The 18,270-nt window shown below is 39.6% G+C and overlaps 1 protein-coding gene across 6 annotated transcripts in view; it reads right to left on the reverse strand.

Moving 5' to 3' along the window:
• Positions 1 to 18,270, reverse strand: part of DISP1 (dispatched RND transporter family member 1) — a 157,655-nt gene that overhangs the window by 117,882 nt on the left and 21,503 nt on the right. For 2 of the 6 annotated variants that reach the window (XM_061625119.1, XM_061625116.1), the window contains exon 2: positions 17,210 to 17,253. The exons of the other annotated variants lie outside the window; for them this stretch is intronic. The gene's annotated coding sequence lies outside the window, so the exon portion shown is untranslated. The remainder of the gene's footprint in view (positions 1 to 17,209; positions 17,254 to 18,270) is intronic. 6 annotated transcript variants of the gene reach the window in all.

An 18,270-nucleotide genomic window follows, 5' to 3' on the forward strand; every position in this document is an offset into this window, starting at 1 on the left:
GCTGCCCTTTTGTTACAGTGTTAAGTTCCTGGTCCCGCATCAGCTTGGTGCCTATGAGTGAGCCCAATGATTCTGATAGTAGCACTCTGTAAATCTTAGAAACTAGCTTTTGTAGATCTTTCTGTGCTAGTAGGATTAAATTTTCAAAGGCAGTAAGAGGTCTTGATGCCTGTTCCATTACTATATAGGGTTAAGGAGGAAGCAGGTTAGTTGATTACAGTGGAACCAGTTTAAGTTAACTCCTGGGACACAATTATTCACAACATTTCCTGACAGTGGCAATTTGTTCTCGTATAGGGCTTTCAGCCTATATAGGCCCCTTGCTTCCCACTCTGACCATTTAAAGACCTCACCTGCCTGAGAAAACAAGGGATGGAAGGCAAATGGTGTTAGTGGGAAAACTGGTGGTGTGAGCTTCCTGCCCCAAGACTTCCAGACCTTAAGAGTTAATTTTAAGAATGGGTTGTCTATGTTAATCATTTTCTGTTCCTTGGGGAGAAATGGCAAGGCCCTGTATAGTGGATTGGTTAGCTCTATACCAGTCCATAGTTTGTTTCTCTCATTGTGCACCAAGGAACACATCTGTCACAACTGAAAGGCATCAAAGTAATATTGTAGGTGTAGTATCCCAAGGCCTCCCCTGCATCCCATGTTACACTGTATTTTGTTGCTGATTCTAATTTTTTACCTCCATGTATAAATTTGCTGAGCAGTAATTGCCACATGTGCATTTTTTTGTTAGGAATAGCCACCAGGAGAGTCCGGAAAAGGAATGAGAATTTGAGTAGAATACACATTTTTATTGCAGCTATTCAACCCAACCATGACTTATTCAGTTTGACCCATCTCCTGAGTTCCAGGCGGATTTGGAGTAGCAGGGGGGTAAAGTTCTCTGTTCCTAAATGCGCTAGATTTTTGGTTAAGAAGACCCTAGGTATTTAAGTCTTTTAGGGCACTCCTTGAAACCAGACAGCCTCCTAATCTGCCCCCTCACCTGTGGGGTGATACATAATCTCTGATTTGAACATGTTAATTTTAGATATGTCTATCAAACTTTTAAAAGCAGGGAAATTGGGCAGCTATAGTGAATGCACCAGGGGAGCAGACCTGAACTCCTCTCTGAGATATTGGACTGCCCTACAAATTTGTCAAAATGCAAACACCATTTGGGTTGGTCTTTCACAGTCCAATCCACTTCCTGTGCGGCTTGGAAGAATTTGGTAACACATGCCTCTGAGCATATGGTGAGTGGTGGCAACACCTGCCATCTCCAAAGATAGAGAATTATATTTTTGTATGTTTGTTGGTGGTGTTCTTACTTTGCTTCTTTCCTGTGTTACTAATGTGTCTACAGAGAATCTAATCTAGAAAATATTATTTCTCTCATTTCTCATCCTAGAAATCTGTGTCAAATATATTTTTATTAATTTCAAAGCCTTTTTATTGGTCAATGTGATATGGTGGTGAAGACAGCCTTTTGTGTTTCAAATTGGAATTTATGTTCTATTTCTATTTTGGGTGCATTAACAGTTGAATCTGAAACTGCAGTTTGATGTAAAATCAGACTCATTACAATATGTTGCTACTTCAGCAATGACTCTAGCTGTTGGAAAAAAGAGGATGTTTTCAGCCTGCTATGTTTAAACTATTCCATTTAAGGCAAGGTGGGCATGGTCAATTAAAAACATAGAGCACACCTAGAATTTTGCTAGAATATATTTCACCTCCCACTGTTTTATCTTGTGAAAATTGAGACACTCCTGATGTCCACTGGAGAGTATTCTGCAGAACAGTCAGTGCCATTATTCCACAATCATTTTTGGAGTGTTTTTAGTGTAAATTTTGCAAAGTGTTGCTGTACTTCACATAGTCACAGAAAAAGAAACAAAAGAAAAATGATTTCCTATAGGAAACTTCACTAATATTGCAAAGTAAGTCAGACATATTTAAAGTGACCATCTGAACTATATCAACTGTCTTAATAATGTTGCTTCCTCCATGCTAAAACATGATCAGCACAGCACATGTCTTCTTTCTATTATTTGCACTGATTGCAGGCCACTCACCATATGCTCAGAGGCACGTTACCAAATTCTTCCAAGCTACACAGCAAGTGGATTGGACTGTGAAAGACCATCCGAAATGGTGTTTGCATTTTCACAAATTTGTAGGGCAGTACAATATGTCAGAGAGGAGGTCAGGTCTCCTGCTCCCCTGGGATTTTCACGCATAATTTTAAGCATCGCTTCTTTTTTAGCAAAGTTGTAAAATGCAACAATAATGTCCCTTGGGGGGCATTGTTTCTTGGTCAGGGACCCAGGCTTCTATGTGCACGTTCTATGTCAGTTGCAGTGATGCCTGCTTCAGGTATTATTGATGACCACCAGGTTATTAAAACTTGGATAATATCTTTATTGTCTGACCATTCTTTGATCCCACGCACTCTCAGATTTCGGCGACGGCCCTGATTCTCCTGGTCATCCACACGGTTTAAGATGTCTCTTTGGTTGAGACAATGTGTTTGATTACCTCTGTATGTTGAATGCCTATTTCTAATGCTTCATTTGCAGTTTTAGCAGTATCCTCCATCTTGTTTGCCAAAGAGGAGATTTTTTCATCTAAAATCTTAAAGCTGTCATCCCATTTTCGAAGCAAAGAGTTTTGAAGAGATGCAATTTGTGAGGATAATTGTGATGTGATGAGATCTTGTTCTAATTCGAGGGTTGGGGTTTGCATTGACTCACATTTAGATGTTTTAGAGGATGTCGCCGCCATTTTGAGTCCTCCGTTTCCCGTTTGCTGCTCGTTGTGTGTTATTGTCAGGAGGAGTGTTTGCAGTTAAAGTAAGCAATTTTTAGCGTGTTATCGTTAATAATTATGTTCCAAAGTCTCTTAGGTATTTTTTTTTGTAGCTTTGTTTCCGTTTTTGCGCCAAGGCAGTTTAAATCGGCATTAGGAGTAGCGGAGTTTGTGGCTTACCCTGTTGCTCCGATGATCGCACACATGCGCCCCCCATTTGCATGTTTATTGAGTTCAGTGGGATTTACCGCCATGCAATCATGCTCAGGATAAGTAAAACTGACCGGGGGAGAGGGAGGGCTGGAGTGGGCAGGGGAGGAGGAAGAAAGAAGAGGGGAGGAGAGGAGGAAGGGAGAGGAGAGAGGAAGGAGGGGAAGGGAGAGGAGAGAGGAAGGAGGGAAAGGCAGGTCTGATCATTGTCATGCTTACTGAGTTCAATGAGATTTACTCCTATGCAATCATGGTTAGGATAGGCAAAACTGACCATGGGGGAGGAGGAGAGGGAGAGGGAGGGGGAAGAGAGGATTGGAGGGGGCAAAGGAAGGGGGAGGGGGCAGGTTTGATCATTTGCATGCTTATAGAGTTCAATGGTATTTACTCCCGTGCAATCATGCTTAAGATAGAGGAGGAAGAGGAGAGTGAGGAGGGGGAAGAAGGAGCGGATTGGAAGAGGATGGGGATGGGTAGGAAAGGGCAAAGGAAGGGGCAAGAGGGAGGGGATAGGAGGGTGGGTTTGATCATTTGCATACTTTTTGAGTTCAATTGGATTTATTTCTGTGCAATCATGTTTGAAAACGGAAATGGACTGCCTTCAAGTCGATCCCGACTTATGGCGACTCTATGAATAGGGTTTTCATGGTAAATGGTATTCAGAGGTGGTTTTACCATTGCCTTCCTCTGAGGCTGAGAGGCAGTGACTGGCCCAAGGTCACCCAGTAAGCTTTATGGCTGTGTGGGTATTCGAACCCTGGTCTCCCAGGTTGTAGTCCAACACTGACCCGGAGGAGGGGGAGGGGAGGAGATTGGGTGTGTGGGCACTGGGCAGAGGGAAAGCCCCTTACCTTTCCAAAAGGGAAACATTGGGAACAGTATCATTGCTTTTCAGCGTTTCCCCCACCTTTTTATTCTACAGCAGGCACATGTAGCCTCCCACCCAAATTTAAACTAATGCTGTCTCTGGCCAAATCCACACGAGGCCTTTATTTCACTTTGGACAGTCATGGCTTCTCTCAAAGAATCCTAGGAAGTGTAGTTAGTGAAGGGTTCTGACAGTTGCTAGGAGATGCCCTGTTCCCCTCACAGACCTTCAATTAGAGTGGCTGACTGTTAAACCACTCTAGCCACTGGTGCTCTGTCAGTGGAATAGGAGTCTCCTCTCAGCACCCTTCACAAACTACACTTCCCAGGATTCCTTGGGGGAAGCCATGACTGTCTGAAGTGAAATCAAAGTCTGGTGTGGGTGTGGCCCCCTGATTAGCCAAGTCAAGCAGCTGTAAGTCTGGCTTTTAGAACACTGACAGTTGGTTCTTACTGAGCATGCCCAACACTATCATTAGGTTCAAGCCAAAATTTCTTAAATTAATTAAAAATCAGCCAGGCATTTTTTAACTTTTAAACTGCAGAAGATGAAGGTCAGAATATGGGGCATGGTCAGTAATAGGATTACAGGTATTCTGTGAACATTGCTGATTTTTAATGAATTTCAACAGATTATGAGAACTCTGAAAGAAAAAAGTGCAAAAGGGCTCTGGAGTTTTCTCTCTCTCTTTTTAGACTCTGAACTCTCAATTCTCTCTGACTGTTTTGTGTATTGCCATGAAAATTTAGAGGGTTGTTAAGCAAGCATTTCTGAGTTCAGGACTATAAGTTTTGTAAGGTTTTGTTTTGAAATGAGCTTATGGGAAGTATCAGAATGGCATGGGGGGGAATTTTCAATTTAACATTGCGGAATGTGAAAAATCCACACTGCCTATAGTATACAGCCACTCTCGTGGCTGTATAATAATAATAATAACAACAATAATAATAATAATAGTAATAATAATAATAGTAATAATAATAATAATAATAATAAATCTTTATTTTTACCTCGCCCTTTTTCCAAAACTGGAACTCAGGGCGGCTTACAAATAAAAACTACACATAGATAAAAAAACATACAAAAATATACTAAAATAGAATTAAACTATTAATGACATTAAAACCATGAAACATACACTTAAGATGCTAAGACAATTTAAAACATTAAGAATAGGACCACAGAACAATACAACAGACCTTATGAGGTCCTATCTTAAACAGCTTCTAGTCCAAAAGCCTGTCGGAATAAAAAAGTCTTTGCCTGCCGACGGAAGGATAGCAAGGAAGGGGCCATTCGTGCTTCCCTAGGAAGAGAGTTCCAGAACCTCGGGGCAGCCACCAAGAAGGCCCTATCTCGCGTCCCCACCAATCACACTTGTGAAGGTGTTGGGACTGAGAGAAGGGCCTCTCCTGAGGATCTCAACGCCCGGGCAGGCTCATATGGGGAGATATGGTCTGACAAATAGCCTGGACCTGGGCTGTATAGAGCTTTATAGGTCAAAATCAGCACTTTGAATTGTGACCGGAAACAAACTGGCAGCCAGTGGAGCTGTCGTAACAAGGGGGTTGTATGGTTCCTGTAACCAGCCCCAGTTAGCACTCTGGCCGCAGCTCTTTGTACCAGTTTAAGTTTCCAAACAGTCTTCAACGGCAGCCTCACGTACAGCGCATTACAGTAATCTAAACGGGATGTAACTAAGGCATGCATCACTGTAGTTAAATCAGGCATCTCCAGGAACGGGCGCATCTGGCGCACCAGTCTTAACTGGGCAAAAGCACTCCTGGCCACTGCAGAGGCCTGGGCCTCCAAGTTCAAAGCTGAGTCCAGGAGCACACCCAAACTGCAAACCTGTGTCTTCAGGGGGAGTGTAACCCCATCCAGCACAGGCTGAATCCCTATTCCCTGATTTGCCTTTCGACTAACAAGGAGCACCTCTGTCTTGTCTGGATTTAATTTCAATTTGTTCGCCCTCATCCAGTCCATCACTGATGCCAGGCACCGGTTCAGGACCAGGACAGCTTCCTTGGCTTTAGGTGGAAAGGAGAAATAATCTGGGGAGATGTATTGAGTAATAAAAGTGTTTAGTTGAGAAGCTAGAATAGATGTGAATATTTTTTCATTTTGATTTAGTGGGTTAATGGGTCTATAGGACTCTGCCAATTCCAGGTCCTTTCCTTGTTTTGGAAGGACTATGATCCTAGATTGATGCCAGGAAGGTGGGATTTGCCCTCCATCCACGATATCAGAAAAAAGAGACGCTAAGTGAGGTGCTAAAAGGTCCTTAAATGTTTTATAAAAGTTTCCTCCAAAACCACATGTTCCTGGTGCTTTACAGTTTTTGAGTTTTTTGACTGTGGCCAGTACCTCTTCTGTGGTGATGGACTGATTTAACAAATGCCTGCGGTCATCTGTGAAGGGGGTCATGGGTATCTCTCATAAAAAGTTGTTAATGCACTGATGAACTAGTTTCAGAGTAGAGATCTGAATAAAATTCAGCAAAAACGTTACTGATACTTTTGGAGTCAGTGATTAAATCCCCATCCTTGGAGCGAATGGAGTAAATTTTCCTTTCCTCCTATAATTTTTGAATATGATTATCAAGCAATTTATAGAGTTTTTATCCCCGAATTCAAAGTATTTTTGTTTGATATACATCAGTTGCACTGAGATTTTTGCGAAATTCTAGTTCTTCAAGCCTTGCCCTGTTTTGGAGGAATGATTGCGTTTGTGATCTAACTCTAGATCTTTAATTTCCTTTAGAAGCCTGTCTCTCTCTAATTGGTTTAATTTCTTGTGTGCCTTGTTTGCTGATACAACCCTGCCCCAGATAACAGATTTCATTGCGTCCCATACAATTGAGGGAGACAAGTTATCATGGGAGTTATCCCAAGACATTTTGTTATGTAACAAAGGAGAGAGTCGCCAGATGGGATTATGATGGTGTGTAGAAAGGCGATGCAGTTGGGCCCAGACGGTGGCATGCTCAGATATTTCCATACAGCTAATTCCTGCATCAATCACTTTATTATCCCCCACCCCAGTTGGTCAAGGCAAGAATATAATCTAATCTTGCATAATTTTGAAATCTTGGGGCAAAGCAAGTGTAATCACGGTCAGTGGGGTGAAGAGTTCTCCAGACATAAATCAAATGAAATCGGGACAATAATTCTGAAAATGAGTGGTGGAGTTGACTATCTGAGCCTCTCGGTCTTTGACTGTCCAGTTTAGGTTGATTTACCATATTTAAATCTCCCCCAAGAAGCAGTTCTCCCTCCCTGAACAGACTCAGATCCATAAGGGTCTGCTCAATAAAGGAGAACTGATTTATTTGGACTATAAACTGATGCAAAAGTGATTAATGTACTATCTAAGGTGCCTTTAACAAAGATATACCGGCCTTTGTCATCTTTTTGAGAAGATATTAATTTAAAGTTAAGTGTATGAGCCAAGAATAGTGCAATCCCCCTAGACTTAGATGTGTCTGGGGAGGTAAATTGTTGGTTATAGCTTCTGTTTCAGTAGGGAGCTCGTGAGATTTTTGTGATGTGTCTCCTGCAGAAATACGTCAGGTAAATCTCTACAGAGACCATTCAACACCCTGCACCTCTTAACTGGGTTGCCTAGTCCCCTGACATTAACAGTCAAAACTTTTAAAGTATCCAAACCCATAAAGGTATCTTATGTGGAGATCATGGATTCTGCTTGGTATTTTCACAATAGAACTTAAAACTAATGAAGAGAGTTAAACAGTTAAACCTTAGAAGAGAACATTTCTTCAACAAGTATGCCAGATGAGAGCACAAACCAAGGATACTCCCATGAAAAAATCCAATGCTCAGGCAAGTCCCATGCTATGGTCTGAAGGCACATAAGGGCAGCTCCCTGCTGAAGCTAAGCAGGGTCAGGTCTGGTCTGTGTCTGGATGGGAGACTGCCTGGGAACCATATGTAAGCCACCTTGGGTTTCTATCATGAAAAGAAAGGCAGGGTATAAATGTAATAAATAAATAAGTGGAGATCCAATAAGGAGCTCCTGCGAGGGTTAAGACACACCCATAATTAAAGCTCTCCCCCCCCGCTACTAGTAACAAGAGTATTAGATTCTTTGCCAGAACACCTCTGGTAAGTAGTATAAAATATAGGGTAACTATGTTTATTGAGAGGTAGAGGAAGTTTTGGGCAGGTCAGCGCTGTCTGAGGTATTGATGTAATGCATGGCTCCTGTCAGGTAGAAAATCTCAGTCCATTTAAATCTTCTTTTCTTTTGCGCCTTCTGGGGTCTAGGTTTTCCATGCCAATTCAAGTCGCTGTCTGTGTCTGAGCTTTCATCAGCGGCTCCCTATGTAGCAGAAACCAATCCAAGGTTCAAAACATAGAGGATGTTTCTCATGCCTTTATGGGTGGAGACTCAGTGCATTACGCCATCTATAGTTTTGAGCAATTGGAAAAGAAAACCCCATCTGCATTTGATTCCCGCCTTCTGCAGTTTCTCCGTGTAGGGGCGAAAATCACACCTGCGCTGAAGGGCTTCAGGGCTTAGGTCATGAAGAAGCTGAATAGTATTGCCTTGCCAAGTTATGCATTCTAGGTTTTGAGCGTGCTTCAAAATGTCATCTTTGGTGGGCTATTTTTGAAAGAGGAGAATAATATCTCTCGGGCGCTTCCTATTTTCAGAGCCATTTTGGATGACATTCACTAATCCTTCTATCTTTAATGTCTCCTTAACCATTGGAGTATAAAAGAATGTAGATCTTGTTGTTCGGGGCTTTCAGTAAGTCCACGGATTTTCAGGTTTAGGGCGACATAGTCATTCTCTACCTCTTCTAGCTGAAGCTGTATATTGAGATTGGCTTGAGACAGAAATTTTAGTTTCTCCTATTGTTTTATTGCTAACTACTCTCCTGACATAGTTGCAACTTCAGAAAGGGTATTCTCTACCTTTGTTACTCTGTCGTCCAAGGGTTTAATAGCTGCTTTCCATTCTGTTGTAAGATCATTTTGAAGTTTATCAAATTTGGCTGATATTTCTGCTACCACCACCTCGTCTTTTCAAAATAATTTCACTTGCTTGGCAGCCATGTTGGGCCCGTCTTCGTCGATGTCAGAAACCTCCGACACAGCTACTTGCTCACTTGTCTCAAAGTAGGTCTTCAAACTTTTTTCTCGCTGTGGTTGCGGTCTCTGTTGCATATTTTAGCAGATGGTCACAGTTGCAAAGACTGAACAAGATTAACAGGTGATGTGGTCAGTAAGTTAGTGGTAGAGCTCACAGATTAAGCCTCCATCTTCTCCGGGTGATGTCAGCACCTTCCTGGTCTCCATATAGTTGATTTTCTACTCTGATACAATGTTATGAGTATTGATAAACTATTATACTTTTTCTTTGCTGTTTGCAAGTATGTTTGGTTCTCATCCAGGACTGAAACCTTTTCTCATCTTTCAGTGAGAACCCCTGCACTTAGATTTTATAAATTGTATAACAGAAAGTCACAAAAATTTCAGAAAGGTATCTGAACAAATCAAAGAAATGTAGTGTATCCAGAGCTTGGAAAAGTTACTTTTTTGAACTACAACTCCCATCAGCCCAATCCAGTGGCCATGCTGGCTGGGGCTGATGGGAGTTGTAGTTTAAAAAAGTAACTTTTCCAAGTTCTGGTTGACCTATCAAATGATCAAAAACAGTGAAGGGTGCACCAACATCAGAAATCTTTTCCTGCAGTAAAAGAGAAAAGTATCAGAAGCAGAACCTGGGGTTTTTGTGAAGATTTTCATAGGGACAATTGGGCATAGGTACTCAGGCCACTTTCACCTTAGAGTTTGGAAACATATTTATGATTGCCCTATTTTAGCTGGCAAACTTGCATTAGAAGTAAAGCTCGATTATTTCAATCTTTAGCATCCTTAATTTGACTTCTTAAAGAAAAATAAAAACTTCAAGTTCATCAACATTTTAAGGATTGTCAAATCCATTACCTGAAAGAGACACAAATATACATCTTTTAAATTCTTTGGGTTTTCACATTCCTGAAAATTATTAAGCACATTACAGTTCAAAGGAAAGGATGTAAGCAAATGGAAATCAAAAATGGTTCAAGCATGCATGAAAATAATGAAAAGACATGCAGAACAGATGGATGTTCCTGCCTGGCAGTTAATAAGAACTTTGCCATTAAAACCTGCTTATCTGAAGTCACATTGTACTTTAAATATCAAAATGGAATGCTTGTCATGAACTTTCCAAAGCCATCTGGACCCTCAAATCTAGGGATAAGTCTGCACGATCATGGCCTTTTTTCTTGAGAGATTACTCTAGTTCCAGTTGGGATAGTTAAACTATACAGAGGAACAGGTGGCAGCCAATGCTGTCCCCTCTGCTGATGGAAGACATACATCAGGGGAAAGGGGTGGAAGGAAACCTGCAGCAACCTGCACCCCTAAAGCTCTCTGGAAGGCTCTGCAACACTCCAGAGCAGATTTAGGAGGATCAGGGGCTGCTGGGGGTGAGGAGGGAGGAAAATAGCCAAAATTGTCTCACTCCCTGTTCTGCCAGCAAGACATGTTCTATCAGCAAAGCTGACAACAATGGTTACTACTCGATGTATATTGTAGTTACATTTTAAGAATGATCATTCTTAAGTTGTTGGGTTTTTTTAAAAAAGAAATCAGGCTAAACTCTTCTCTACAAGGCATACAGTAAAAGACTAATTCCATAAGTATCTGCTTACACAGGAGTTCATGTGACACCCAACTTATGTGGATGAAAGAGAATTCAACTCCTTGGCAAAACAAACAAACGTCCCAAAGAGATCCCTGGATCTTAGTTTTCAAAATTTGCTGCTGTGTTTTTGTTTTTCGGACAAAGGGGTGGATTTTATTGTTTTATTTGGTATTGTAGTTTCTCAGTTTCATTGTTTGCATAAATACACAAACAAACATATATATGATGTTGTTATATGCCCTCAAGTCAATTACAACTTATGGCAACGCTAAGAATCAGCGATCTCTAGTAGCATCTGTTGTAAACAACCTTGTTTAGATCTTGTAATTTCAGGTCTGTGGCCTCCTTTATGGAATCAATCCATCTCTTGTTTGGTTTTCCTCTTTTTCTACTCCCTTCTGTTTTCCCAACATTATTGTCTTTTCTAGTGAATCATGTCTTCTCATGATGTGTCCAAAGTATGATAACCTTAGTCTCATCATTTCAGCTTCTAATGATAGTTTTGGTTTAATTTGTTCTAACACCCAATTATTTGTCTTTTTCACAATCCATGGTATACGCAAAGCTGTCCTCCAACATTGATTTTTCTCTTACCCACTTTTTTCAGTGTCCAACTTTCACATACATACATAGAGATCAGGAATGCAATGGTCTGAATAATCCTGACTTTAGTGTTCAATGATACATCTTTCCATTTGAGGACCTTTTCTAGTTCTCTCATAGCTGCCCTCCCCAGTCCTAGCCTTCTTCTGATTTCTGGACTATTGTCTCCATTTTGGTTAATGATTGTGCCAAGGTATTGATAATCCTTGACAGGTTCAAAGTCCTCATTGTCAACTTTAAAGTTACCTAAAATGTCTGCTGTCATTATTTTAGTCTTCTTGACGTTCAGCTGTAGTCCTGCTTTTGTGCTTTTCTCTTTAACTTTCAACAGCATTTGTTTCAAATCATTGCTGGTTTCTGCTAGTAGTATGGTATCGTCTGCTTATCTTAAATTATTGATATTTCTCCCTCCAATTTTCACACCTCCTTCATCTTGGTCCAATCCCACATTCCATATGATATGTTCTGCGTATAGATTAACAAACAGGGTGATAAAATGCACCCGTCTCACACCCTTTCCGATGGGGAATCAATCAGTTTCTCCATATTCTGTCCTTACAGTAGCCTCTTGTCCAGAGTATAGGTTGTGCATCAGGACAATCAAATGCTGTGGCATCCCCATTTCTTTTAAGGCATTCCATAGTTTTTCATGATCTACACAATCAAAGGCTTTGCTGTAATCTATAAAGCACAGAGTGATTTTCTTCTGAAATTCCTTGGTCTGTTCCATTATCCAACATATGTTTGCGGTATGATCTCTGGTACCTCTTCCTTTTCTAAATCCAGCTTGGACATCTGGCATTTCTTGTTCCATATATGGTAAAAGCCTTTGTTGTAGAATCTTGAGTATTACTTTACTTGCATGGGATATTAAGGCAATAGTTGGATAATTACTGCATTCCCTGGGATCCCCTTTTTTGGAATTGTAATATATATTGAATGCTTCCAGTTTGTGGGCCATTGTTTAGTTTTCCATATTTCTTGACAATTTTTTATTAAAATTTGGACAGATTCAGTCTCAGTAACTTGTAGCAACACTATTGGTATGCCATCTGTTCCTGCTGATTTTTTTTCTTCCAAGTATTTTAAGAGCAGCTTTCACCTCACATTCTAAAATTTCTGGTTCTTCATCATACGGTTCCTCCATGACTGAATCTGCCATCCTTGCATTTCTTTTATAGAGTTCTTCAGTGTATTGCTTCCATCTTCCTTTTATTTCATCTCAGTCAGTCAGTCAGTGTGTTCCCCTGTGGATTATTGAACATTCCTATTCTTGGTTTGAATTTTCCTTTAATTTCTCTAATCTTTTGGAATAGGGCTCTTGTTATACTTTTTTTGGTGTCTTCTATTTCTATACAATAACTATTGTAATTGTTCTATTTGTCTCTACATACTAGTCACTGTATTATTGCATTTAGGGTTCTGACTGTGTTTCTATCTTCTTCTGCTTTTGCTTTCCTTCTTGCTTTAACCATTCTTTAACCATTTTAAGATTTTTGTCAGTCATCCATTGAGGTTTTTCTCTCTTTTTAACTAGAGGTATTGTCTTTTTGCATTCTTCCCTGGTAATGTCTCTGACTTCAATCCATAGTTCTTCTGGTTCTCTATCAACTAAGTTTAAAGCCTCAAATCTGTTCCTTATTTGATCTTTATATTCTTTTGGGGTGTTATTTAAATTGTATTTTAGCACTATGATTGCTTTGTTCTTCTTCTTAAGCTTTACTCTGATTTTCGATATGATCAGTTCATGATCTCTACCTCAATCTGCTCCTGGTCTTGTTTTCACAGAAAGTATGGAACTTCTCCATCTTCTGCCACCAATTATATAATCAATTTGATTCCTATACTGACCATGTCTACATGTAGAGTCATCTTTTTGGTTGCTCAAAAATGTGTTTGCAAGAAACAAATTATTGGCTTTTTGTAAGAAACAAATTATTGGCTTCACAGAATTCAATAAGTTTTACTCCTGCTTCATTTCTATCTCCTAAGACCCATTTCCCCACAATTCCTAGTTCTTCTCTGTTCCCTACTTTTGCATTCCAGTCCCACATGATTATCAGAACATCTTGCTTTGGTGTGTGATCAATTTCCTCCTGTATTTCTGTGTAAAAACTCTCCGATTCCTCTTCTTCTGTGTTTGCAGTTGGAGCATAGACTTGGATGATGGTTATATTAATAAGTTTCCTGTTTAATCTCATTGATATCACTCACTCAGGTCACATGATCAGACGCTGCAGCAGATCATGGAGTGGGCTCCACCCTCCCACCATAAGGATAGCCCTCTCTGGGCCGCAGCACTCTCAGCCAGGGCCAACCTAGCTATGTGCTGGTGCCAGGCCTGTATATGTATTTTATAGATATAACATTTTCTTTTTGTAAACCACTTAGAGTCTGTCCTGGTATTAAGCAGTATATACATGTAATTAAGTCAATAAAAACAGATAATTTGGGATTATGAAATATGAAGAATTCTATTTAGGATAGTACCACAAGAATCAATTATGCAGAAGCACAGTCTGCAGCCACCTAGTACTTTTCTATCAGTTACATATGCTATCCCATTGGCAAAATGCAAACCTGGGTAGAAAACATCCATATCAGAATTTATCTTGAGAGCAGTGGTTCTCAGATAAATAGTTGGCAGGCTGTATTTTAAAATGGCCATTGTCTAGTAGGACCCACAATACCACATTCCTTCAATCCAAATAACCTTCTATATCACCACCACCACCCCTCCTGTCTATGCATTTTCTCACTTCTTCAGGCATCTGTCCCATCCTGGGATCTTTCACCTTCTCCTTCTTCAACAAACATTTAACCAAATGCCAAACTCTTCCTCATCCTGTTTCATTTCTCTATGATGTCCTCTTTTCCTATTGCTGTTGTTCCACAACTCAGCCTATCTCCCCTAACGATTCCATGTGCAGCTTTGTCCACAAAAGTTCTCTGTAGATCTGAAATGTTGGGTTTATTTCTCTGCAAGATCTTCTTTAAAAACAATTTAAAAGGTTTCCTCAGACACCAGATTTTTCTTGAAGAATTTTTAACATAGGAAGTTATGAAAACTGCAGGTGGCAGGCATCATCTTGGAAAATACACGTCTTCCCTCTCCCCCAACTGTTTCAGACAGGATGCCACTTTTACGATGGTGCCTGCTATATCACATATATCAATCATCATCATTGAAAACAAAGATTTTTTCCCTTCAAATTATTGCTTTTCATTCATTTGCCAATTCATGCAGATTTAATAAAAAGTTATTATCAAGCTAAGATTTGTTGGAACATTCCTATTTCTTTTAGCATCCAACTCCATACCCACATAGAAGAGCAAGGACAAATTGCAAAAGGATCACAAGAAAGCAGCCATTGCGTGAACAATCACAAAGGGTTGGTACTGGTGAACAGTTTTGCATTTCTTTATCAGCACTTTTTTTAACTGGTTACTGTGCTTCCAAGCCTCCCTTGCACCTCACCCAAATCTCTTCATGCCACTACACCACACAAATGTAATCTTGTGCACATTAAAAATAATTTAACATCTTGCTCAGTGACAGTTTGGAGACATTGGCATGTGGCTGACTTGCAACTGATACCACAGTTTAAATACCTTCCCAGCAAAGCTGCATATTAACTTCAAAATACTCTGGGATTTAATATGTTTTTATTTCAGTTACAAAGCTAATGAAAACCAAATGTCTGAATTTGTTTTAGCTCATGTAATACACTAGGGATTTTACTTAAAAGAGAAAGGTTTGGATAAACTTCCATTTATTCAGATGAACACATACAGCCAGTGCTATACTATGTAGAGAGATGAGTAATTATAGACAAAAGTTTGATACAGGGAGAAATATTTAATATGTAAGTTCCTATCTGAAATTGCTTCAGCCACACACTATTAAATATCCAATTTACTGAACTCCTGCTGAATTCTATATGTATTTCACAATTACAAGTTGCTCACTGCAAAAAGAGTCACAGTGCAATCCTATACAAGTCTCCCCAGATGAAAGTTCCACTGAGTTCACTGGGACTCCAGGGCAAATGTGTATAGGTAAGTGAGTCTATTAACATCCTAGTGAAAATGCTAGTATCATCACAAGCTATTCTAGACTTGAGAACTCAAGTTCTCCACATCATGCTGAGACGTTTATTAATTCTGGTCCATATTTTAAGATGTTTAGAATGTGTTCCACCTACTGCTAACCAGAGTCATAAATTGTACAATCAGCAACAGCTGTTGAGATCAAATCCAACGACAGACAACTATACAATTCAAAAAAGTTTTAACACGAAGTGACCTTTTATTTAAATATTTGTATGTCGTTTTTCCACCTTAAAAGATCTACAAAGCAGCTCATAACAAAATTTAAATGCACCACTAGAATGCAAGAGTTTATATATAAACCTATTAATACAGAGAAAAAGGAAATAGGGCAATCAAAAACAATAACATAACTAGTAAAATACAAATAAAACAAAAACATTTAGTCAGAAACAGTAAGGCAGCAGAGCTGATAAAACAGCAAATAATGAAGCAGACATGAAACGCCTTAGTTAAAAGAACAGCTTTGACTTTGTGCTGAAAAGTAAAACACATCTACTCAGAAGTAAGTCCCATTGAGTTCAATGTGGTTTACCCTTACTAAGTAAAGTGGTAATGTGAGTACAGTCAATGTTGCCTCCATGTTTAGTGCCTTCTCCATTTGTCTGGGGAAGGCATCTCATAGACAGGGTACTATCAATGAAGAGGCCCTTTCTCTGGTTTCCACCCACTTCACCTCTGTGGGCAGAATGTGGAAGTTTTAGAACAGACAAAAGGAAGTACTTCTCACAGGGTATTGTTGAACTGTGGAATTTGCTTCCACAAGATGCAATAATGACTACCAACTTGGATGGCTTTACAAGAGGTTTTGTCAAATTCATGGAAGATAAGGCTATCACTGGCTACTGGGCATGATGGCTGTGTACTACCTCCAGCATCAAAGGCAGAATAGCTCTTGATAGCAGTTGCTGGGGAGCACAATTAGGAAGTATTCTTTGCTCATGTCCTGCTTGTAGGCTACCCTGCTTGTGGGCATCTGGTTAGCCATTGGGAGAAGAGGTCCAGCAGGGTTCTTCTTGTGATCTCAGGTAGCCAGAGAAGGGTTGCTGTTGCTGATTTTAAAAAGCAAGGCATGTTCATATGGAAAACAGCAGTTCCACAAATAACCTGGTCCAAAGCCACTTAGGGCATTAAAAGTTAATATCAGAACTTTGAAATACGGCCAGAAACAAATTTGTACAAAGTATAGACCTTTCAAACTATGATCTGCACTGTTCCAATTTGGCAAGATACGGTCAAATTGGCAAATTAAAACTCAGAAGCATTTTCAGAATGGCAGAATGTATCACATACTGGCTTGGGGTAGGGGTGGAGATGGGGAGAGATCAGTAAAAAATCTTTAGCCAGGAAAATAACCTGCTCTAAAGTTCACTTGGAATCCAGCTTGCTCAAGGCTGAAATAGATTAATCATAGGACTTGTCACTGAAAATCTCACACATAACAGAATTCCGTAATAGATTTCTGGGTTATCTAGAAGTTTTGCCAGGTTTAGTTACTCCAATAAAATTCTGCCTTCTACAACATTTTAGGATTAGCACAGTATTCCAGGCAGTTGTTGAAGATATGAAACACTGCATATTTGGCACATGATCTAAGGTGATGAGCAAATGCATTATGGGTTTTATCCAATTCTGATGTGTTTCCAGTCTAAGTGTCTTTCAGAGCCATGTCCAACAATGGTACTGAAGGGTGATTTATAATTTTACATATGCTCTTCCACTGCAATGCTCTATCAGTCTGCAACATATTTCATATTTAACCTCTTGTTGTCTGACATTAGGAGATGAGCAGCAACAGTGCTTCCTACAACTCTTGGAAGCATTCAAGATTTTCAACAGTTGCTTGAAAAGTATTAGCCCATAAAAGTAATCTTTGTAGACAAGGACACTTGGCCTTACCTCTGAGTAGACATTTATAGGATTGTACTGCTAATTTTGTCCTCCTGTGTATTAAAGCAAACAGATATAATTACAGTTATAAAATATAAATACAGATATAAAATAGCAAGTACTATTTTTCAAATAGAAAAATGCAGCAGGACACAAGTACCTCAGAGCATCATATTAAGATTAGAATTTTTGACATTTCAAGTTATTACAAATTAAGAACTTAAGCTATGGAAAAATTTAAGGCAGCCTCTCAACCAGCTAAAAGGCAACAAAGTCTTCAAACTTTAACCACCAAAGTAATAATGCTTATAGCTCTGTTTTGGAGTGCATAAAAATGGCTTTCCCCCTTGAGATAAGAAGCCACCATGTCCAGAATTCACTCTAAACTGTAAGAAAGAAGAGTGGGGTATGGGTGAATACTACTCAAAAAGCACTACATGCGTTTTCTTCAGAAAAGCCAATTGATCTGAAATAGTTTCTTTATATTTTGCTAGTCACTTTGAGAATCTTAAAAATTAGAAGGCCATAAATAAACCACAGACATTAAAAAATCGATTTTGAAGCCAGGTTTTTTTATGTGGGTGGGGTGAACTTTCAAGCCATAAAAGCACTACAGACAAAACAATATTCAGATGTGAATGTATGCCAAAGTGAAAACCTGTATTTTAAGAACACTTTTGGACAAAGAAGCATGCATGATGTGTAGGCATGCCTGCAGCCAATGTGACACATAAGAAAGCAAGCAGGAACAAGTTTTGCAGACTTAGAAGTCTACTTCATGGGAGGCTGGTTCCAAAAACTATAAAGCTGCAATTTTAAGGATGTTCACTAGGAAACAAGCCCCACTGAACTCAGGAGACTTAATTCTAAGTAGTGCAAGGTTCTAAACATGTACATAAAACTGCCGATGGAATATTAAAATCTACTGCAACGGAATACTTGCATAAGCTGTTTTACAGACATCTCTTAGGAAACCATAGCAAATTTCAGGGGACTATCGCTTTTGGTAATGACAAACCCTGAACAGCTTATCTTGTTATGTAATTAGAGCATTGCCTAAACAGGTTAAA

The sequence above is a fragment of the Rhineura floridana genome, chromosome 4 (assembly GCF_030035675.1).
Source record: "Rhineura floridana isolate rRhiFlo1 chromosome 4, rRhiFlo1.hap2, whole genome shotgun sequence".
NCBI classification, from domain to species: Eukaryota; Metazoa; Chordata; class Lepidosauria; order Squamata; family Rhineuridae; genus Rhineura; species Rhineura floridana.